This window comes from Mirounga leonina, unplaced genomic scaffold (genome assembly GCF_011800145.1).
Source record: "Mirounga leonina isolate KUSES-001 unplaced genomic scaffold, KU_Mleo_1.0 Mir_95, whole genome shotgun sequence".
NCBI lineage: Eukaryota > Metazoa > Chordata > Mammalia > Carnivora > Phocidae > Mirounga > Mirounga leonina.
In genome coordinates this window covers 9368845-9393230 of record NW_023270865.1, presented here as the reverse complement: position 1 = coordinate 9393230, position 24386 = coordinate 9368845, and the positions used below count along the sequence as shown (strand labels likewise).

The window sequence follows — 24386 nt, the reverse complement described above, 5'->3', positions numbered from 1 at the left end:
AATCTGCGTATCCACTTGCTGTACATTTTTTTAATTCAACAAAACTCTTGAGGACCACTCTGACAGGTATTATGGGAGATAAAGGGATGAAACAGATAACGGCTGTGGCCTTCAAGAACCTTAACAATTTGGGATGAGAACCAATTGCAGCATCTATAACTTAGAGAGAAGGTGAGCCATAATGAGTTCAATGCTAAGGTGCAGGAGGCTGATGGAGAGTGAGATTAATCTACGCTAGTTGAGTCTCCAAAGGTTTCTCTGAGAATATGTAGGGCATACGTAGCCTAAAGCTTTGCATCTTATATTAAGGTTTCCCTGGCAAGTGCAATCACTAGGGAAATTTCCCCTTTTTACTTGTTTCATGTGTGGTAGACTTAACTCACTTATTGGACCAAAAAAAAAAAAAAATCCTGAAGTTAGTGACTTCATCACAGTGGCAAGGCTAGTGTTGATTTCCACCATGGTGTCATAAGTGGGGAGAAAAACAAGCAAATAGGTTTGGAATAAAAGACCAGAGATACGTAATCTTGTTCATCGTCAGGATGTTTTTTAATCTATATCATGTGCTCATCTCACCAATTCCAACAGTTGGTAGGACGAGTGAACAGGGCAGCCATTTTAAAGATGGCTTTAAAATGTAAATATATGAAGCTGCGTCTGTGATTCCTTTCTTTCATGTCATTAAATACAGGATGTAGAAAATAACACTGTATAGACGCTAGAGAAAAATCATGTCACAGAGTCTGTGCCCTTGAAAAGTTTTTCTCACATCTCAGTATCTATAGGACAGCATCCTGTCAACTGTCAAACACCATAAAAATGAAAGTTATTTTTATTATGAGTAGAGCTCTACTAGTAACTGTTGATGGATTAAAAGTTGTAATTACACTGCTTAGAAAAGGATTTTCCATTCTCTAAGTGAATCACTGAGATGTTTCATTGAGGGCATCTGAATGAATTTTTAACTCCCTGTTTAAAATCAGTCAACCATACAACTCATATATCCAAACAATTCCTAGAGTTTATTGGACATAATAATATTCTCATATTAGTGTTGATAATATCTCAACTTTTGCTGTAGTAAAATGATGCAAAGCTTCGGTAGAATAATAATGGCAATCATATCTTAAACTCTGTAGGAAACTAAGTTGAAAATTTTGAGAATACAGGTTTTCACACTATCACAGTTAACTGTTTCAGATTTTAGGACAATGGTCTTGCAAATAAACAAAATTATAATTTTTTTCCTATCATCCCCTTATTTCCCTTAAGAAGTACTGTACCTGCTAGTTCCTTTGGTTAGAAAACTTAGAATGTCTACATTTAAAAAATAATCTAGTTTACTAATTGAATTTTCTTTGATTTCACATTTTTACTTTACTTAGAAAGACAAAGTCTACTTGAAAAAGTGTACTTGGAATCTAGGTTTATCACTACTAGACACTATTCTCTGGGAAATTTATACAATTACTCTGATTTCAGCTGCTTTATCTTAAAAATGAAGCTTAGCCATTTTTGTAGGAAATTTTCAAGGGTAAATGACACTGTATATTTTAAACCATATTTTAAGTGTTCATTCAAAGGTATTATTTATATTTGGGACACCAAATTTTCAAGCTCCTTAAAAATCTGTGTTCACATACAATTTCATATTAATACTGGTAGAGAAAAATTACTTATGCCTGTATTTCAATTTGCAAATTATGAAATATTTCTTCATTAAAACAAGACCTACCACAAAAGCCATATTTATAAACAGTAAAATTAGGTTTCCAAGTATATTTTTGAATTCCCAACTCTGTGCCAAAATGAGCCTCTGCTAACTCATGACTATTAATTTTAAAATAATTCATATTTGCACTATTTCAGACTACTTTCACAGGTATGTTCAACTTCTAGAATCTCAGAGGAAGTACCAAGGCTAAATAAGCTAAATGGATGGCTAAATAAGAAAGAAGTAAAAGCCTCCTTTAGGAATGCAGAGACCCTGGCTATCTTCTCAATTCTATCCTCCGCTCTGACTCAGTCAACTGGAAACTTCAAGGTGACAGCCACCCACCCTCTCCCAGAAAGCTCCTTTACTCTATAAACGTGAGCTGGATGAACTAGATGATCTCTACATTTTGACAGAGCTCAAAAACTTATTTCTTTAATTAACCAAGAAGGAACGACAATAAGGAAATGAGCCTTTATATATAAAATATAATTCAGTAGTAACAATTCCCAAACATTCAAAATAAATTAATATAAAAATAATCAGTGAATTTTTGGAGCCCAATATTACACAATTTTAAAAATCTGAATCAATAATATTCACTAGAAAATACTATCAATCATTTTAATTTAAAATAATTTTAATTTAAAATAAATCAATCTTCCTTTTTTTTTTTTGGAACCCTTCCACGGGATATGAAGTAAAGGATTGGAATTCACTTAATCTGTGCCTAGCCAAAATTTTTACATCTTTCAAAGCTGCTTCACTTCTATATAACCAATGGTTTCCCACATAAAATTCTACTATGTAGATCATCATTTAACAATTCATAGCATACTTCCTTGTATTTATCTCTAACAGCCTTCTTTAAATATTGTGATGATAAGAGAAACCACTGAGATGAAAAAGTTGAAGCTGAAATTACGTACATTGCTCATAATCAAAGAAAAATATGAGAATTTATTAGTAGAGAGTGACAAGTGTTAACTCTTGTAAGGATGGCTTTAAAATGTAAATATATGAAGCTGCGTCTGTGATTCCTTTCTTTCATGTCATTAAATACAGGATGTAGAAAATAACACTGTATAGACGCTAGAGAAAAATCATGTCACAGAGTCTGTGCCCTTGAAAAGTTTTTCTCACATGCTATAAATTTTGTTTTTGGCATTGTCTAAGTGCAATAAGCTTTGTTTGTTAAATGAGTTTATTTCCTGTTATTTCTGCACCTATTTAAATTATACGAATAAAAAATCAAAACAGTCTAAATATTTTTTTAAAAGCAAGAAAACAGGGGTCCCTGTGTGGCTCAGTCAGTTAAGTGTCTGACTCTTGATTTCAGCTCAGGTCATGATCTCAGGGTCCTGGGATCAAGCCCCCCCTCCCCCCCCCATCAGACTCAGCAGGGAGTCCACTTGAGGATTTCCTTTGTCCCTCTCCCCATCCCCTGCTCTCGCTCTCCCTCTCTCAAAAAAAGAAATCTTTAAAAGAAAAAATAAGAAAACAATATCCACAAAAAAGGAAACCACATCTTATATCCTAATAACAGAAAAGATATGTCATGAAGTAAACTCCTATTACTTAATATTCTATTAATCTGTACTTATAAAATAATTTCTGTAACCAACAACATTGATCCCAAGTTATTGTGAGATCTTCAAAGATTTTTAAATAAAATCAGACCAGTAGGTTTTATATTTGGGTTATTTTGTATGTTTGTGAATTAAGTATTTATTAGGGTCCTACTCTGTGCTCAGGAATTCTATCCACACGCCGCTGTCCACAGATCCCTACTCTCCAGATCCACATTACTGTACCAGCCTCCCTGCCTCCTTGCCTACTGATCTTCGTTAGAACACAGCGATCTTCACAAAATCCAAAACTGATCATTCAGATTTCCTGATAGCAAGATAAAATAAAATATTCTCAACATTTCATGCAAACCCTTTTCCCCAGACTACTTAACTAACTTCATTTCTTCACATGCACACCCGAAGCTCCAGTATTAGCTACATGTTATTTCCTTAGCTAGCTACATACACTAGCTATGTATTATTTCCTTAAGACAAAATTCATTCTCACCCTTTGGCCTCTATACCTATACTTTGTAGTAAGGAAGTAACTATGATTTTCTCTATTATTAAGATGTGTTGCGTTTTGGCTTTTGTTTTAATCATGAAGTCTGTTGGATTCTGCCTCATGTCTTTTCTGCATCAGTGAAGGTGATCCTGTATTTTCCTCCTTAGGCTCTATCAACACAGTAGATTATACTTTTAGGTTTCCTAATATTGAAACCACACTTGTATCCTTGGAGTAAATTCCTCCTGGTCCCAAGGTTTTCTATTTTAAATGAACTGTTTGCTTGTGTTTTTACACAAGATTTCTGCATTAATATTTATAATTAAGATCAGCTTGTAGCTTTTCTGTTCAGTGTAATTTTAGCTGGGATTAAGGATCCAAGTTACTCTAGTTTCATAATATCAAATTTAGAGATTTTCCTTCTTAGTTCTTTACTCTGGGACAATTTACATTGCATTATAATTATTTGCTCTTTGCTAGATTTGCTTCATGAATTCGTTTGGACCTGGAACGTTTTTTTTCCCTGAGCCTGGAACTTTTTATGGGGGAACTCTGTAACTACTTCCTCTCTATTATGCATTAACTTCTCTCTTTATTTCTCCCACAAAAGTAGTTGATTTCTTTCTGGGATTTGAATTTTAAATTTTCTTAACTGTTATTTTGTCTATTTTGTTGATTTTCTTCAAACAACTAGTTTATGGATTTATTAGCTCCACTGTTTTTTCTATTTTCCAATTTGTTAAATGATGGAAATTTGCTAGGATAGAACTTAAATGTTCTAAAAAATGTGAGGTGACAGATATGTTAATTAGCTCTCCAGACGGGGAGGTGAGGAGGAGTTTTTCACAATAATTAGGTATACACTAAATACTTTACAGTTTTGTCATTTATCTCATTGAAGCTGAAAGAAATTGTTTTACTTTTATCAATTCCTTTAATCTGATTTATTTTTTATTTACTTCAGTACTCACTTCCTGACCCTTTGACCTGAGTGTGTCATTCAATAATTTTCATGCTTAAAATTTTATTAATATAAGTATCTGTTGCTATACCTTTTCTTGAGAAAGTGTTTTAACTGTGTTTCATGGATTTGGGGGGGGTGTCATTCCACTGTTTATTTTTATTTAAATCCTTAGTTTTGTACTTTGTATCCTCTTCAACCCAAGCTTGATTATATATTGTTGTTGTTTTTTTTAAGACTTTATGTGTGTGTTGGGTGTGTGTGCTTGCACATGTGATTTCTATAGTAGATTATTATAAATGTTCCATATGTCATTTAAAAAAGTGTATTTATACTATCGGGGTTCAAATTATATGTAACTATATATATAATATATAAATACATATTATAATATTATATACTATGTATATTCTTCCTACATCCTATGCTACCACCATGATTCATGCCACATTAGTCACCACCTGGATTTCTGTAATTATATCTTAAGAGTTCTCCCTCCTCTTCCTTTACCTACCTGTCATATTTTCTTAACACATCAGCAGAATGCTCCCTTTAAGATACCAGTGAAATGGGACCCTCCTTCCTCTCAGAGTAAAAGTCTGCTTTGTAAGGGTGTCTCTGACCTCCCTCTTAGCAAGCTGCCTCCATCCACTGGTGACCTGGATGTTCACTGAAAACTACTATTGTATTCCTAATTTAGGGCTAATTCCCTTGCCTAAAATATTCTGCACCCAGGTACTCACGTGGTTAAAGTCCTCTGCTCCTTCAAATTTTTGTTCGAATATGACTTTCTCAATAAGGCATACTCAAATCACCAGATTCGAGTGCCATGTTCACCCTCCTGTGCCCACTGCACTCACATCCCACCTGCGTTCTTCCACCTTCCCTTTCTCAATCTTCTCACTGAATAACACACCCAACTGTTTACATATTTATTACAAAATTTTTATTATAATATTTATTAGATATAATATTGCATACTATCAATTATAATTATACTATCACTTATGTATTATAATTATTGTTCTTTGCTTGTTGATTCTATTCACTCCAAGCTGCTAAAATTCAAGCTCTTTAAGAGTGGGGGTTTGTGTTTGGCTCACTGATATATCATGATCTACAGGATCATGCTGGGCACATAATTGACACTTAGGAAAACTTTGCTGAATAAACAAAATGCAATGAATTTCATAGGCAAGTACATTGTTAAATAAATATCCATTTAAAAGTAAATCAGTGCTATCTGTTATCATATATGAATATAAAGATATCAATTCACCTTCTTGAATGAAAAGGAAATGTAGTGTTTCCTTTGAATCTCCTACTTGATAAAACAGGATTTTCTTCCTCTACCTTCTTCATTGAAGAACAGATTATTGGAATATAATCCGTGTCCAATTTACCTCTACCAAGTGAACTTAAGCCTCTAGTAGGCATAAAGTAAGGTTGTAAGTGATAATCCTTACATAGGCAAAGGATTTTTGCAGGTTTGAAAATTTTTCTTAAATTTGAAAATTTTCTGATCTGTTTCAGGTATTTGTCAATTGCTACTATTTGGCATGCGATAGAATATTTCATATTTTTAGAGAAAAAAATTTGTAAACAACTTGTGAGCACTGAGTGAAAGTTTTCTAATAATAGAAAAGCATACACAAGGGAGTCCGACTTTCAAGACAACTGGCTCTCAAAGAGGTAAAGCAGTTTTTATAGCTCAAACCATTGTATAGTCAACAACTTCAGTCAATTTAAATGTAAGATGCTTTTGTCTTAAAAGGCCAATCTCAAAATTCAGGGCTTTGGGAATGCTCTAATTTTTCTGGCCTTCAAGAAGTTTTTATAGTGATTGTTTATATCAGATTTTGAGGAATGTAAGCTCTTTTTGGCCTACTTTTTATTCTCCTCCCATCAAAATGTGTGATAAGGCTAAGGGCAAGAGAGTAGATTTACAATCCCAGCACCTTGTGGCCATCCACGAAAGCATGGAATTGATAAAATAATGATTTTTCTTATTCAGAAACATCAGTTTGATAACCTTTTCTATTTTGCCTATATTATTCATAGAGGGAAAACTGATGGTGTTGATTAATATATAATGCTATCCTGCGGTAGGGTTTAAAACTAGAAAATACTAAATAAGGAGGCTTTTTAAAGCACTTCAAGTTATTTACTCACCATATTTCTCATGGAAAACATAACTTCATTTCCTTTTCTTGTCATTCACTCCAAGCCTGGAAACCAGAATTACCCGCAAGGCTGGATTTTGTAAGCCCCAGAGTAGCAAAAGACCTGTTGAAGAGGAAGAGTTTGGAGACATCATCTCTGTGTACAAAACATAGCCTTTATTTTTTAATTTTGGAATGTTGCATCTAAACAAATGGCATTCTCCTTGAATTATTATTACATCTCTGGCATGGCCATGATTGAAAATTTGGTTTCTGTTTACATTATCCTACTAATTTTTTGGCATAAAATTATAGAACTCAAAAATCACTTAGATCAATTGTTTTTCAAACAAGAATTATCATGTCATATTTTCAAAAGAATCACCTTCTTTAGTTATTCTTTTTTACTTATTTATAATACATCCATGATTTCCCATAAGGGTTTTTTTTTTTCCATGAATTTTGAGAGATCAATTAGAAGCCACCCCTCAAAAGTTGTATCATCCCAATTTTCTCAAATAAGTCCTCTTAAATTGATAGCTAGATTAAAAAGAAAGATTTTCTCACAGTCCCACCAGAACAAAGAACATTAAACAATATCACTAACATTTCAAAGCAAATCAATACAGTTAAACCTTCCTTCGGTTCCATCCAGACCTACATAACTGATTCTTGTTCTTCTGATCTTGAGTCAGCCGCTCACCTCCTGAAATCATCTACTTCAGCAACAAACCTGGAAATCCTGACTCAGTCCCCATATGTGAGGTGTCTCCTCCAGAGGCAGTGCCATCTGGTGCTGGGAGCCTGAGCCTCTGGCCCGATTTCCTATTCCCTGTATCACCTGTCCAGAGCGCTTGCTACAACCTTTTTTGCCAACATTCTGAGAAACTGGTCTTATTTGTTGTTTCTCCCAGGAGATTAAGGTTTGCTTTGCAAATTGTAGCAGGAGCTTTTAAGCAATAACAAGAGAATAATGCTGACAACGTACTGAGAGATACTACACGATCAGAATGGAGGAAGATAAAATTCCCTAGTGGGGCATGAAATACAACTATATCACATGGACTCAGTTAATGGTTACTCTGAGGGTCAAGAAGACATCATGACCAGTGAGGGCATTTGCAAATCTCCTGGACTTTCCAACCTATCCTCTGAAACGTGTTAAGATTTTCAACATTGACAATTACATTTTACTCCTAGAAACAGAATTTCCTTAAAAATCAGTTTGTTAACAAATAACTGTGCTAGAGTTTCCACATGATTTGTGATTAGAATATATTTATATCAATTGCAAACATAATATATATGACATGTTTGTATTAAAATTATGGTCTTGATAAAAATATTTTTCATTGCCTTATTGGGCTATTTAAAAATATAGAGTGGCTCAGTCAGTTAAGTGTCTGACTTGGGCTCAGCTCATGATCTCAGGGTCCTGGGATCGACCCCAGCTTTGGGTTCCCCAATCAATCTGCTTCTCCCTCTCCCTCTTCCCCTCCCCTTACTCGTGCTCTCTGTCTCTCTCTCAAATACATAAATAAAATCTTTTTAAAAAATAAAATAAAATAGAAGATATAAATGTTTTTCTGACCTACTTATTTTACTATTCCTTACATTACATGTTAATGCCTCGCATTACAAATCACTAGAGTGAGCCTTTGGTGCTCCCCACAGCTACTTTTAATTTGGGGCCTGATTTTAGAAGACAATACCAAAAAATAATTATCAGAGAAGACTTATTATTACATCAGTAAATGAGTATAAGCCATAGGTACCTCAGGACAAGAAACAGTTGCCACCTCGTTTATACAATTAATCTGTTAGACAATACTCTTTAAATGAAGAAAACCAACCATTACGAATTTTATTTTTCGTAGAAGTCAGAACTTTTGTTAAAAGCCATTCAAGAACATGATAAAATTAACATCAAAGGCACCATAAGTTAACAGGTTCTCAGGAAATGAGAGTTTTCTGCTGAGAACATCTGTTTTCTGGGCAGGACACACTGATATTTGCTATGCTGTTTCAGAACAATTTTCTTCCAAGTTAGTGTTTGATTCCTCTCCCTTATTTATAAGTTACTTTGATTAATAAAGACAATATACATATGCACGTTCTTAAAATACATAAATACGCATGTAATAAGATACAGCATTAGCGGGCGCGCCTGGGTGGCTCAATCACCCAAGCGTCTGCCTTCAGCTTGGGTCATGATCTCAGTCCTAGGATCCAGCGCCCACAGGGTTACTGCTCAGCAGGGAGCCTGCTTCTCCCTCTCCTTCTGCCCCTCCCCCCATTTGTGCTCTCGGATCTCTCTCTCTCAAATAAATAAATAGAATCTTAAAAAAAAAAAAAAAACATACCATTAGCTTTAGTATAGTAATTTTAAGCGTATTATGAGTATCTCATATACCACAATGAATTCACCATCTTATTCACAATTTACTGTTTTTATATAGACAAGAAAAAATAAGCAAAACACTGCTTCGGGACTAATTACTCTGGTTTCCTCTATCGATTTCAACCTCCCTTAGAAAGTACCAAATAAGTAAAGTTTAACAGTTTAAAACAATCCACAACGTTGGAAACTACATTATCTTTTGTTATCTCGGAGGAACACAGTCGCCGTTGATGAAAGGACTGTCCGAGAGGGAACACTTACCAGTTGCACCTGGCGACTGAATTCCTCGCAAGGCCGCTGCCCAGATGGAGACGCAAGGCCAAGCCTCTTACTCGGCAGGTGGAGGAAAAGAGGAGCAGACGGAGAAGGAGGGCTGCACGGCGGCGGCGGTCATCGAGGGGCCGTGACCACCGGCTGACCCACGCGCTGGGTCCGGACAGTCGGGGGCTCCTCGCCCGCTCCGGGCCTCGGGAGGTCCCCCTGCGCGCTGCTCCCACCGCGGGCGCCCTCTTCAAGGATGCAGCCTGGAGAGAGCAGCGCGCGGTTGGGACCCCTCTCAAAACTCTCTCCTGAGCCTTCCGGGAGAAATCCTCCGTGGGCCGGGGGAGGAGAGACCAGAGCAAAGAGGCGGGCCACTCCAAGGTGGGAGCGGGCAGTGTTCACAAGCAAAGGAAACGTACAAATGAGCTTGCCTTGGGGGCGTGGAGCAGCGAGACCACCAGACCCACACACCTGCCCGCCCACTCTTAAAAGTTTAAGGGTTTCCCGGGTGCCACGCGTCTACCGAGCAGGTGTTCTCCACACCACATCACCACCCTCAAGGCTGCGTTCTCCGAGCAGTGTGAGAGCAGGAAAGGCGAGCAGAACCCACGTCCCAGAGATGCGCGTGGGGAGAGGAGCCTCCAGCTTGCTCTGTGGTCACGTCTGCTCCCCGACATGCTGCATGAGACTGAACTCTGGTCAAGCTTCTGTATAAATTTTTAAGATTCTGGCTGGTGGCTGCAGAGATCGACCTGTCTTACCGCGAATGCACGCAAGCCTCGTAAGTAAATTCCCTTGCCTGTTCGACCTGCCACCTACTAGTCCGGAGTGGCCTCGCTCTGTCTTCCCTGTCTCCCTGACCTCTGTGTACTGGGCGGCTTCAGATTTCTCCTGGGAACTCCCAAGACTGTGAGCCAACAAAAGAGGGAAGGGAAGGCAATTAATAAACTGCTCGATCAAGCCAGGTATCACTCTGGATCAATGGAGCTTAAATTCTGCGTACTAATTTCTGCTGTCAGTGGAGAGCAGGTACCTCTGTGTTATTACACCCAAAGAGTATTTAGTCATATCTAGTAAGTGAATTCCATGTGGCTGATCTTGGTGGGACCTCCAAGTTTCCTGGAAGAAGAAGAAGAAAAAAAAATTTAATAACAATATGTTAAATTTCTACTTGCAATAACAAGGGATAAGAGTGAGTCCAATTTAAAGAACAACTAGCTTCCAGAATAGAAAAGGAAGACATTATCTATAATACAAATTGTTGTATGGCAATTGAAATTTTTGACTGGATAATGCTGGTGTCATTAAAAACCAAACGGTTTTATCGTGGTATATTTCAAAATGCACAGCTTTTAGGATGCTCCCGTTACTCAGACTTCCAGAAAACTCTCTTGTTACTTGTGACTTACTATATCAGAATGCAAAGCTTTTAGAAATGTGTCTTCTGAGTTACAAGATATGCTAATAGTGTCCAAATGGCTAAGGCAAAGGAAAATATATTAATTTTGTTTTATTATTTTCTTAATGATGACAATATTTTCAAATAAGAAAATATAATAATTGACATGTAATAAAAATACATGCTCTAATCCTCTGTCACAACCTATTTTTTTAATTTAAATATATGAGAGATCAACATTTGGGTCAATATTTAATGCTGAAGTGGCAATATCCATGAAATAACTTATTTGGGTGATTACAGGATGAAGAAATAACATTTTATAAAAGATCTACTTTGCTTGTTACTAAATTAGGTCGTGCATGAACACTGAGAAATATTGGTAAATAACTGTTCTTTTGTCCACTAGATAATAAATATATTTTGCAATTACAGTAGTAAACTGGATTTAAGACAAATTAAAATGCTAACAAAACAGAAAAATAAAGCAAAACTGTACTCAGGAAAAATCTAGAAAACATGCATCCTAAGCCACAAAAGAATATTTAAATTCTGGGTTTCATACACAGTGATTCCCGAGGTTCCATATTATTTGCCAAGTCCTCAGATGGTCTCAACAATTTTACTACACATAGATTTCCTAACTGTAAGCAGTAAAAAAGAGATTAACTCTGATGTCAGGCCTGCTCTTGTTTTGGTAAATTAATTTTTATTGGAACGCATCCATACCCATTCACTAATGTTTGCTTACGACTTCTTTTGTGCTAAAATGGCAAGTTTGAGTAGTTGTGATAAAGACTGGATGCCCAAAAACCTAAAATATTTCCCATCTGGCCCATTACAGAAAAAGCTTTCTGATTCCTGTTCTATATTAATGATAACAATTTTAAAGCTGGTATAAACCATAGTAGGGCTGATAGAGAATGTCTGAGAAATACTCATCCTCAGCTACTTATCTATTTATTTATTTACTTTTCTTCTCTGAAGGCCCAACAGTATTACTTTATTTATATGCTGAGAGTTATTTTGTATATAAGCCAAACTCTTAATTTTAATACCAGCTGTTGTTCCAATGAGCTATCTTGGTTATATATGAAAAGACTTCTAAATTTTAATATAAATGTATTAACTAGCTATTGCTGTGTAATATACCCCCTGAAAACTCAGTGGTATTCAGCCATAAGCATAATCATTACTCACGAGTCTGAAGGTCAGCTGGCCGTTGTAGACTGGGCTAAATCTGTGGATGTTTGTGGGCTTTTCCATGTGTTTGCAGGTCAGCTGGGGGATGGATAAGCAAGGACGACCCCACCTTCTCCTGAGTCTGGGCTCTCTTCCTCCAGCTTCTCGTTTGGCAGAGATCCCAGAGGCAGCAGAAACATGAAAAGCCTCTTGATACCTTAGTTCAGAAGTGAGGGTGAATTAGAGAATCGGAAAACTGATTTTGCAATCAGTCTACCATATGTTATACATGTTAAAAATTACAACTAAAAGACTTTTTGTAACACTTTTTTGGGGGAGCAAAAAAAATGTACAAAGTACAAGGATGCAAAGAGTGTTAGGGAAGCTGGGCCATTTTTGTAATCAATCTATTTCCAATCTCATAAATTACAACTGAATAATTTTTTTTACATCACCTTTTTTTCTGGAGTAAGTGAATGCTTCACTTTTCTTCATGACCCTTTTTACTTTGAAATACTATGGTATTTTTGCAACGATGTGGATGGAACTAGTGTATTACACTAGGTGAAATAAGTCAGGCAGAGAAAGACAAACACCCCATGTGATTTCACTCTTACGTGGAATTTAAGAAACAAAACAGATGAACATAGGGGATAGGAAAGAAAAATAAAATAAGATAAAAACAGAGAGGGAAGCAAACCAGACTCTTAGCTATAGAGAACAAACTGAGGGTCGCTGGAGGGACGTGGGTGGGGAGTGGGCTAGATGGGGGATGGGCATTGAAGAGGGCACTCGTGATGAGCACTGGGTGTTGTATGTAACTGATGAATCACTACATTCTACTCCTGAAACCAACAGTACACTATATGTGAACTAAATTGAATTTAAATAAAATCTTGGAAGAAAAATAAATAAAATGAAATACTATGATATTCTTGGAAAATTTAAAACAAATGTTTAGGTTATTTGTTAATGGTTTTAGTTCATGGATTTTTTTTCCTTCTGTGATTTGATAGGCAAGGTTTTATGCCACAGGTGAAACTCTTTTTAGAATTTAAGATGCAGATAAAATTTGTCAAGAGCATAGCTTTCTGTACCTTCAACCAAAATCTCTCTCTTTAGCATGGTTAGGAAGCGGGGTATTTCTAAAACATGCAGGTTATTGGGTTCTAGTCCTAGAGTTTTGATTTATTAGGTCTGAAATGGAATCCTGCTTTTGCTTAGGAATTATGACTATAGAAGTCTGATCTGTTTGGGTACTGCACCTAGTTAAGAATAAAACTATATTCAGGAAACATAACACATATTAGAGAACTTGCTGGTTATACTCTGCTTCATATAAGCTATTTAAAATCAGGGTCAGTGGAGTCAACCAAAAAATATCAACCACAGAAATCATGGAGGTATCTATAGAAACCACAGCAATTTATTTTGGAACACTGCCTCTTTAATTAATACAGCGTTGATATTAAGCAATCAGACTAATCACTAGGTGGCAGTGCAGAAGGTAGTATTTTCATCCAGAGAAAGCTAGTGCAAAGGGCCAGAGCTCAGTAGGCAATGGATAAACAGAAAGGGAATTTTGCCTAAATAATAGGACAATGGAATATGACAGCATTAGCAACTAAAATTTGAATATCATTTTATATTGTGTAAAAAAAATTATCTCCTCATTTGATCCTCAAAACAACAGAAATGAAACAGTGGACATTGTACTTTTACGTTATAGGTGAGGACTCTAAGATCACAGTGGTGCTAGAAATGCTTGCCTAGGGTTACACAGGAGTAAAAATATGTTCAAGACATGCTCATCTTCAGACTCTGGCTGAATTATATTATGCCTGTAGTAAAAACCATAAATGAACACCTAACCAAAGTCATATTTATGTATTTAGGTACAGCAAGGGTGAACACAATCCAGAGCAACTTTGGGGCATCTCAGTAAGAGGGACTTGGAACGGCATTCATAGGAAATTTGGGCCTATGCTGGATAATTCTAAGCAGAGTGGTTTAGGGAAGCAGGGGCCAGTCCTGGGCTAGAGCTGTCAAAAATGAGAAGCAGTGTTACAGTAATAATAACACAAATGTTAATGCAATCAATTATGTGTTATAGAATTAATTATATTAATACATATAAACAAATTATAAATACAACTATATAATATAAATAAATGTATGATTATATAAATAAAATTATGTTTATTATATATTTTAATGCATATTATATTCTATATATAATGTACACTATATAAAAATGTGTTACTAGTATATAATATATATTATATGTATTATATAATATAAAATTAGTATCATGTGATTAATTATTACTATATTATTAATGTATAAATTTTAATAATATTTATCTAGGATGCTGAAGGAATAAAGTGGGTCTAGCAAGGTCATTGGTAACAAAGCAAACATCATTCACATCAGACAAAAGAAGGAGATATTTGGGCATCTCTGTGGTTATGTAATGACCTTATTTTTATCTTGTTCCATATACTCACAGAGTTATCTCTGTCTGCCTTGTTGATACTCTGTCTGTGCTAGCTTGGGGAATATAAAGATTTAGTTGCCATTTAATATAAGCTGAGTAGTTCTTCCAGATTCTTGATGGGTAAAGTACTTAAAGACTTTATTATTTCCAATAATAAAGGAATGCAAGAATATAACCATCTTTACATGATAACAAAATACATTGGTTAGCAGGACTTGATCAGATAATTATTTTGAGGAAGAAAAATTCTGTGTACTACCTTTTTTTTTATTATTCAAGTATAATTAACATACAGTGTTACATTAGTTTCAGGTGTACAATTTAGTGAGTGATTCAGCAGTTCTATACATTACTTGGTGCTCATCACAGTAAGTGTACTCTTTAATCCGCATCACCTATTTCACCCTCCCCCCCCCCACCGCCCCTCTGGCAACCGTGAGTTTGCTCTCTATATAAGAGTCTGTATTTTGTTTGTCTCTTTTTCCTCTTTGTTTCTTAAATTCCACATATGAGTGAATCATACAGTATTTATCTTTCTCTGACTTATTTCACTTAGCATTATACCTTTTGGATCCATCCATGTTGTTTGCCAATGGTAAGATTCCATTCTTTTTTATGACTGAGTAATATTCCATTTCCATATATCACATCTTCTTTACCCATTCTTCTATGGATGCACAGTTGGGTAGCTTCCATAGCTTCGCTGTTGTAAATAATGCTGCAATAAACATGGGCGTCCATGTTTCTATTGAACTGTGTCTATTTTTGTGCCATATACTATCTATCTTTAATCAAAGAATAATATTTCATATAGTCAGACCAAAATTTAACTTACTTTAATTATAACAAGGCAGGATTTGGGGGGTTTTTTTGTCTTGTTTTTTACTGAAGCACATAATCAAAGGAGAAGCAAAGATGTCAAGGCCTGGATACCAGAAATAAGTAAATAAATCATTCATTCACTAAATTAGCCCAAGGCTCTGCGGGGACATCAAAACTTCACATAAATTGTGAAATTAAGAGTTTTTAAAAGGATGTTGCTAATGTTTATTTAATCATCAAATACATAGCAATGTGACAGATATAATTCAGGAAATCAGGAGCTTAAAATTAATGAACTAATCTAAGGCAAACAACATATGACAATATATTTCTTAAGTTTAAAATTAACCAGATATGTTTCTTAACATAAGTCTTCATGTGTAGAGAAAATTTTCTCACACTGAACATGATCAAAAAACAATTATTATTTATAAGGACAAATAAGAAAGTTGGCAAACATACAAGAGAACTTCAGCTTACAAAGAAGAAATTAAAAGATCACCCACAAACAATCCTCATTCTTTATATAATTCAATATAATATTAGAAAGTTTGGAAAATTCTAATGTAATATTCAGATTTAAGATATTTTAGTATCTCACATCTCTGAAAGCTATGTTTTACTTTTTGATATCCTTTGTCTCACTCAGAGTTTCACACATGCTTTTTGACTTCTCTAAATAAAAACATTATAATGCATCAAATTAATCAAATAAAATAATTGAATCACTCAGAGCTCTAATTACTTTGATTAGACCCTTAAATTGCAAGGTAGCTTTTCATTATCTAATCAATTAATGTCACCTGTGTACAAAAACAAATAAATATGAAAGGACATTTTAGCAAGTTCATTTCACTAAATGTATTATTATATATTTATTAAATGATAATTAGAAATTTTCCTAAGAAAACAACATTATATTTAAAGACTAAAATTTTTGTGGAAAATAACTTTCTGGGGCACCTGTGTGACTCAGTCGGTTAAGCATCTGTCTTTGGCTCAGGTCATGCTCTCAGGGTCCTGGGATCGAGCCCCGTATCTGGCTCCCTGCTAATTGGGAGGCCTGCTTCTCCCTCTCCCTCTGCCTGACACTTCCCCTGCTTGTGCTCTCTCTCTCTCGCAAATAAATAAATAAAATCTTTAAAAGAAATAATAACTTTCTTACTCTCTTTGGCCCTGTTACGTATTTGCTGACATTTAAAGAATCCACATTTTAAAATAGTAACACATAAGATACAAACAAATTCTTAGAAGGCCAACATTTATTTATTTTAAGGAAAATAATATTGAAACATACCGAAACAAATGTTGATGGTTTACATTACAGGATATTTGGACTTATATACAGGAATAAAATTTATAAGATGTGTCATACAGAAAATAGAGTGGCCTGATCTTATATATCATCATAATATGAAATGCTTTTCAATTAAAAAATATCAGTCTCCACACTTTTACCAAAGAAAATATGAAAGTTGCAACTAATAAAGAGCGGCTTACAGCCCTCACTTCATATAAGATCCACCTGTATTAAGACTAACCCCCTTCCCACAAAAAAAAAAAAAAATTGTTCCCCAGTGAATTCTCTCTCTTCCCAATTAATTCTGAAGAATGGTAGTGTACGTTATTTCTGATTTCCTGGAATTGACAATGATGGATTAGCAACTCAGTTCTACGGCATCACTTAGTCCATATTCTAAGTTCAAAGGATCAGCTGATGTGGTACTTGGCAAGCTGTCTAGGGGCTTGCTGATACCTGTCATTTTCAAGCAGGACCAGTGATAAAAATCACACCTCACCCTCCTCACCTGTCCAACCTCTGCTTCAATTGAGTGTGGTTCAACCTTACTCTTTTCTCCTCTACTTTTTGGGGTGTTACATGCTATATTTTTTTTACTTCACCTATTTAATACACATATTTTTAAATTTTAACTTAAATCAAATTATGGCTTTATCCACGACTTGTTTTTATTCAATCAATATTAGCTGGGTTTTAGTCTCATTTTTACAAATGTTTTTGTTTACCCTTCCTCCTTTTTGTTGGAAACTATCCATTTTCCCTCCTGTCTGTGGAGGGTAGTTAGTGGTAAATTCTGTTCTGTTATCTAAAAGTATCTTTATCAGCCTTCTTTCCTAAAAGATCTTTTGTCAGGAGTAGACTTCTAGATTAACAGATATTTTTCTCTAATTCAATAGAGATGTAATTCTATTATGTTCTACCTTCCCTGTTGCAATTAAGAGGCTATTAGTCTTTCCTTACTCTGAAAATGACCACCACTCCAAACTTATCCACCACTTTAAAATCTTCTCCTTTGCTTTGCTTTGCTGTTCTACAACTTCTCCGGGAAGTGTCTAGACTGATATATATATATAAATTTGTGTTGTTCTGAAGCCTTAGCTTTTTCATTCTCTAGATTATCTAAATCATTCTGGATCTACAGGAATCAAGATGACCCTGCTGAATTCTTATTCACCTTATCAGCTCCACCACATTAAGCAAACTTTAAATGCTATCACTGTCATATATAGTGCAATTGACCATAAAGTCAGAATTCAAAGTTTCTAGAGTGTGGCAGAAACCCTCTGAGTGAAAGTTAGATCTGGCCCTTCCTTTCTTCCCAGAGATTCTACTTTCACTGTGTTTTGGATCTGAAAATTTCTCATTTTCATCTCCATTCATCAATACACTCTTCTTCCTTAGGTGTATCTTATCTTACATATTGTTTTAATTTGCAAGGTCACTGAAAATATCCAATAAAACAATGCATAGAAAATTGAGAAATAGGAGACCCAACTTTTTTATAAAGAGGATTATGAAGGAGGAGGAAGATAAGGACTACCTTATTTGAGAAGGTAGAATTTGCAATGTCTTTTAGCCTCCCTTCCCCTTTTCTCTTATTCCCTTCCATGCGCAGGAGGTGGGGGTTGGGGGGCGGGCAGGGCAGGATGCTGTGTTACACTTTTTCTCTTTCATTCAAGGTCCTGACTTGAGATTTCTTATGTAGGATAACAACGATTCAGAACAAAACCAACAAGAAGGAATATTCAATTCACATCATAAGTAGAGTGCCTTGTTTTCAATTCCCCCTTCCCAAAATACAACCCTAGGAGAAGTCTAGGGAAAGGAATCCTGTGTGTGAGACACATGAATCCATATTCCCACATTTACTGCATATCAGCTCAAATAGTGACATCACAATCTCTCCAAACCATTAGCCACAGAGGCACCTTTGAATTAAAAATGAGATTGAATAGAAATGTATTAAAATTGAATCAGAAGTGAACTGGAATCTCCTAATAATTAAAATAACTAAAACTGTGGGATGAACTGAGCTGTTGCTTCCTATCATTTGCTTTCTCAAAGTTCATTTCACATTCCTGTGTTAAATCTTTGGTTTGACTTGGATTAGGTGCCTATCCCATGGTCAAGGTGCAGTGAGCATTGACACTGATTCTCCTAGCAGGAATACATGATGTGGGGAAGGGGTATTTCAGTAACCAGATCACAAAAGACAAAAAGGAAAGAGATCATGGGCAGATAGGAGCACTGCCTGACCATGACAGATCACATTGAATTTAAGATGTTACTAGAACAGAGAAAAGGATAGTAAACTTTGTCTGATAGATAGATAGATAGATAGATAGATAGATAGATAGATAGATAGATGATAGATGATAGATAATAGATATAGATAGATCGATAATAGATGATAAATAGATGACAGAGAGAGATGATAGATAGATAGATAGATAGATAGATAGATAGATAGATAGATAATCTAGGTATACCTAGATATATATACACAGCATGGGGGAAAAATGTAGCTGTATCCAAAAGGGAATCCAAGATATTAGGGATTAATATTTAAACATGAAAGTAACTTGGACAAAATTGTGAATAGACTAGTTTGAAAAAAAATCAAAGCTCTAGACTTTACATGAGGTGTTAAATTTGTGATGAGTGTGTTAAACAAAAGAAACAACTGCATTTTTGTGGATAAAAAATGCAAAAATTAATAACATCTTAGCCATGGGTTGTCTTCTTACTTTCTTTAAAATCACATAAGCAATGCCAAATCTGAATAACTATATTATACACAGGCATATATACAGATGTGTGTTTTTGCGTTCTTAAGTTAGATTTACACATTTCCTATAATAAAATATAACTTTCTCAAAAGCAAAGAAATTATTTATCCTGAATAAATATCTCAATGCTATGTCTATTAATAAATAAATTGGTTGATTAATTAAAAGATTAAATTGTGTAGGGCTCTGATTTGACCTTTTTAAGTAGGTATGATCAGTGTTCCAGAAAACCAGTCACTGGCGAATAATAGAAAATGGAATGGGGTATTTTGTGGCCCATTGTATTTTGTTTATTTTATTTGTTGTCTCTTTGCCATTCTTCTAAGGCAGAATTGCAAAGCTCTCTCCCAATGTCAGCCAACATCAGGCATTTTGCCAGACAGGCAAAGAAGTGGAGGTAATATCATAAAGGGTAATGACTAAATTTATTTTAGAGCCTCTGCTTCTATAGCTTTGGAAAGAAAGTGATTCATAGCTGAGAAATCAGAATAATGCAATCAAAAATCCCTGTGGTACCGTTCTTGACCTTTAAAGCCAACACACATCTGCAGAATGGAAAACTGAACAGGAAGCATGCTTTCAAACACTTGCCTAGTTGTGCTTGGTGGTTCACCAGTTAGACAATGTTCCTTATCAATATTTCAGAGTCTGAGGGAGCACGTGCCCTTTGTAACCAAAGGTCATATCAAGAACTGGAAAATAGAGTGGCTTGAAGAAAGTCAACCCCAGTAGTACTAATCCTAGCTACCAAAGAATATTAAAAAAAAAAAACAAATATTTTTTAGAAATATTTCAGAAAACATATTTCTCATGGTGGACTTAAAACTCAGAAGCTTCAAAAGCTATCATGTATCAGTTGTTTAATTGCAAGAACAGAAAGACATTCATGCTGATACATGTACGGAAGTTTATTTTGTTAACACATATAGATGATCTTACAAATATTTGTGAAACTAGAAAACATGCTCATCTAAGGTACATGCATCTGGAATTGGAAAGTTAGAGACCAAAGCCATGCTTTCATTTCTACTTCTCACTGGATTATCTAATGTACTCTCCTAATTCTCTCCAAATACAAACTTCATAATGAATTTTGCCTTTGCTTATCCCCAGTGGCTCCAGCAAGGCGTCTCATCCACTCTGGCTTTCTAGCTAAATGACCACTCAACACTTAGCAATATCTAATTAGCCTATACTCTTAAGGTTTCTAGTCCAAATCCTTACATAATCAGAAAGATTCACTATATGCCATATAGATTAGGTTCCTTGGGTCAAAACTCCACTCCTGTTATGCTATTAAAGGAGTTACACACTACCAAAAAAAAAAAAAAGAGGCAGAAAAAGATGGTTGCAACTTCAGTTGGCTGCAGAGTATCTACAAAGGGATTAAAGATAGGAAAGCAAGCTTCTTTACTAAAATTAGTAACGTATATTTAATATATTGGGTTTACCAGCCTAAACCAATTGAGCTAATTTATTTTTCAAATAATGAGGGGTTATATTGTGATCTACAAGGTAAATAATCTGAAAATATGTATGCATGAAGTATACTCCCTGGCCTTTTTGGTTTTTTAAGGGTTATGAAAAAGAAAAGGGAAAAAGTGGAAAATGGCCCAATCACTTTCCTAGAGTTCCTAGTCAAATTAGCAAATCCTTGGGAGAAAAGAAAAGCATGGTGGATGTATGGTGGGATAGGAAAAGACATGCTTTCTGGATGTAGATATGAATCTGTGAATCCACAAGACATTCAAAAGCAGCGTTTGAATGTCTCACAGATTAACAGATTTTAACAATTCTCCCAAATTAAGTCCATATCTCTCTACCATTTGCCCCCCACAAACTTTCTAACTTCTACCTCAGCGTGACTGCTGGCTACACTGATGTATTTACTGGTCACTGTATGTAGCATGCCCTTCATGCCAACCTGGCTTGGAACATTCTGCCCTTCCCTTCTGTGTGATGAACTATTGCTCATCTCTTCAACTGGAGACCAAGCTTTGCTGTCTATTGGAAACACTCCCTGACTCCCACAGAAGGCCTAGATGTTTCTTCACCCATGATTGCTACACTGCATTTTACAAAGCACTTAGAAAACAATGATACACTCTTTTTTCTTCTGTCTTTATGTCTCCCTATAAAATATTTAAAAGTCATTGGATAATTTGCAACTGGCTACCAGAACCAAAAATAATGAAAATATTAAAATAATGGTTTAGGTCTTCATCATTACCAAAGGTTACTCTCTTTCTAAAAATCCCTCCTCAATTCCTGAACAATTTATAACCAATTAAATAAATAGAGCATACAATATGTGCCAGATTGATACCAAGAAAATGGCCCTTACTCTTTTTTCTTAAGTCTTTATTGAAATTCTAGTTAACATATAATATAATATTGGAAAATGGCCCCAATTCTTCAACCCTACCCATGCCTTCTCACTCTTTGCAACCTAACTTTGGAATTTGTCCCTTTGAAACTGGACTGACTTGTGACTTGCCTTAGCCCTTAGGTGCTTACTCTACCGTGTCTGGAAGCTCTGCCCAGAAGGAGAAATGAGCCCAGGCTAAACTTCTGGAGCATAAGGAGCCATGTGTTGCTGCACAAAGTGCATTAGGCCCAGATTGGGTCTTCCCAGGCCTGTGAGCTCCCACAAATCCAGCCATGGATGCATGACCAACCCAGTCCAATCATAAAACCATCAAGTGAAAGTAGGCACGTGGGATATACTGTTTATTGTTGGGAGCCACTAAATTTGGGGGTGATTTATTACTCAGCAACAGTTAACTGACACAAAACCATACAGAATTTTAAAACGAAAAGAAAAATATCCCTTACCTTAGAATAGGGAACAAATGCAGCAAAGATCAAAATTGTAAATATTTAAATATTTTGTATAGAATAACAGATAAAAGAATCAATATAAACCGGTATCTAAACTAGGTTAAAAATCATATATTCTTTTTTATGGGGTATTTTTGTCATATTATTTTGTGAAAAACAGTTATCACTACATCAGGGTTTTGTAGTCACATAAAATAATTAAATGTCATAATAAAAGTACTTTATTCATAAGAACATAAGCACTTATATCAATATCCCAATTTTTATATTGCTATCCAGAATCCAGTTTTCTTGTAAAGTTATATTTAGACTCACAAAAATGATTGAAAATGTATTTTCCTCATTTGATTGCCATTACTAAAAGTGAGAACTAAAACATTAGCATCATTCTGCTACTTCATTCTATCTTTTCTTTTTAATCTCTTGAATGAATGGCTTATTCAGATCAATATCCATGATTTATAAAGCTATTTCATTATCTGTAGTATTATTTGAAGATTAATAATCCTTCTATTAAAATACTAGTATCTAGAAATAAAGGTGTGGAAAAATCAGTTTGTCTTAGACATAAATGTCACCACGCATAGCTAAAAACAGTTCCATTTGGATCATGTTTTCTATCTCACAGACTATAAAAGTCACATTTACTTTTACTGTATGGGAACTTCAATATTAATTTGATTAATTCCCTGCATAAGTCTTTTGTTTTTTAAATATATCATAATGTGTCTTTTCTTCTTTTTCCTAAAGAGAAGGCAGAGATTCAAGGGCCTTGGCAAAGTTTTTTAAGATTGGAAAATTTTAAAAGTATAAGGATTTCAAACTAGGTATTTCTGTTTAATAATATATATGTCGTAGATAGAATTTGGAAAACTCAAAACCATGTATGAAAGAAAAAAATGTGTAACTACAGAAAATTTTACACTGCATTTAAGTTACTCTTTTTTTTATTTTTTTAAATTTTTTGTTATGTTCAGCTAGCCACCATTTAGTACATCATTAGTTTTTGATGTAGCATTCAATGATTCATTAGTTGCGTAAAACACCAGTGCTCATCACCACTTGTGCCCTCCTTAATACCCATCACCCAGTTACCCCATCCCCCCACCCCCTCCCTTCTGTAACCCTCAGTTTGGTTCCCAGAGTCCAGAGTTTCTCATGGTTTGTCTCGCTCTCTAATTTCTTCCCATTCAGTTTTCCCTCCCCTCCCCTGTGGTCCTCCACACTATTCCTTATGTTCCACATATGAGTGAAACTATATGATAATCGTTTTTCTCTGCTTGACTTAATTCACTTAGCATAATCCCCTCCAGTTCCATCCATGTCGATGCAAATGGTATTCATCCTTTCTGATGGCTGAGTAACATTCCACTGTATATATGAACCACATCTTCTTTATCCATTCATCTGTTGAAGGGCATCTCAGCTCCTTCCGCAGTTTGGCTATTGTGGACATTGCTGCTATGAACATTGGGGTGCATATGGCCCTTCTTTTCGCTACAGCTGTATCTTTGGGATAAATACCTAGTAGTGCAATTGCTGGGTCATAGGGTAGCTCTATTTTTAACATCTTGAGGAACCTCCATACGGTTTTCCAAAGTGGCTGTACCAACTTGCATTCCCACCAACAGTGTAAGAAGGTTGTCCTTTCTCCACAACCTCTCCAACATTTGTTGTTTCTTGCCTTGTGAATTTTTGCCATTCTAACTGGTGTAAGGTGGTATCTCAGTGTGGTTTTGATTTGTATTTCCCTGATGGCTAAGGATGGTGAACATTTTTTCATGTGTCTGTTAGCCATTTGTATGTCTTCTTTTGAGAAGTGTCTGCTCATGTTTTCTGCCCATTTATTGAACATAAGCACTTATATCAATATCCCATTTTTTGTTTTTTGGGTGTTGAGTTTGAGAAGTTCTTTATAGATCTTGGATACCAACCCTTTATCTGTAATGTCATTTGCAAATAATCTCCCATTCTGTGGGTT

At 35.4% G+C, this 24386-nt stretch overlaps 1 long non-coding RNA gene across 1 annotated transcript in view; it reads right to left on the bottom strand.

Moving 5' to 3' along the window:
- LOC118006233 overlaps positions 1–24386 on the bottom strand; it is a 42803-nt gene that overhangs the window by 5188 nt on the left and 13229 nt on the right. Inside the window, exons 6-8 of the long non-coding RNA XR_004678004.1 lie at positions 12175–12373; positions 9576–10694; positions 6924–7037 (exon numbers count right to left, since the gene is read on the bottom strand). This is a non-coding gene — a long non-coding RNA (uncharacterized LOC118006233). The remainder of the gene's footprint in view (positions 1–6923; positions 7038–9575; positions 10695–12174; positions 12374–24386) is intronic.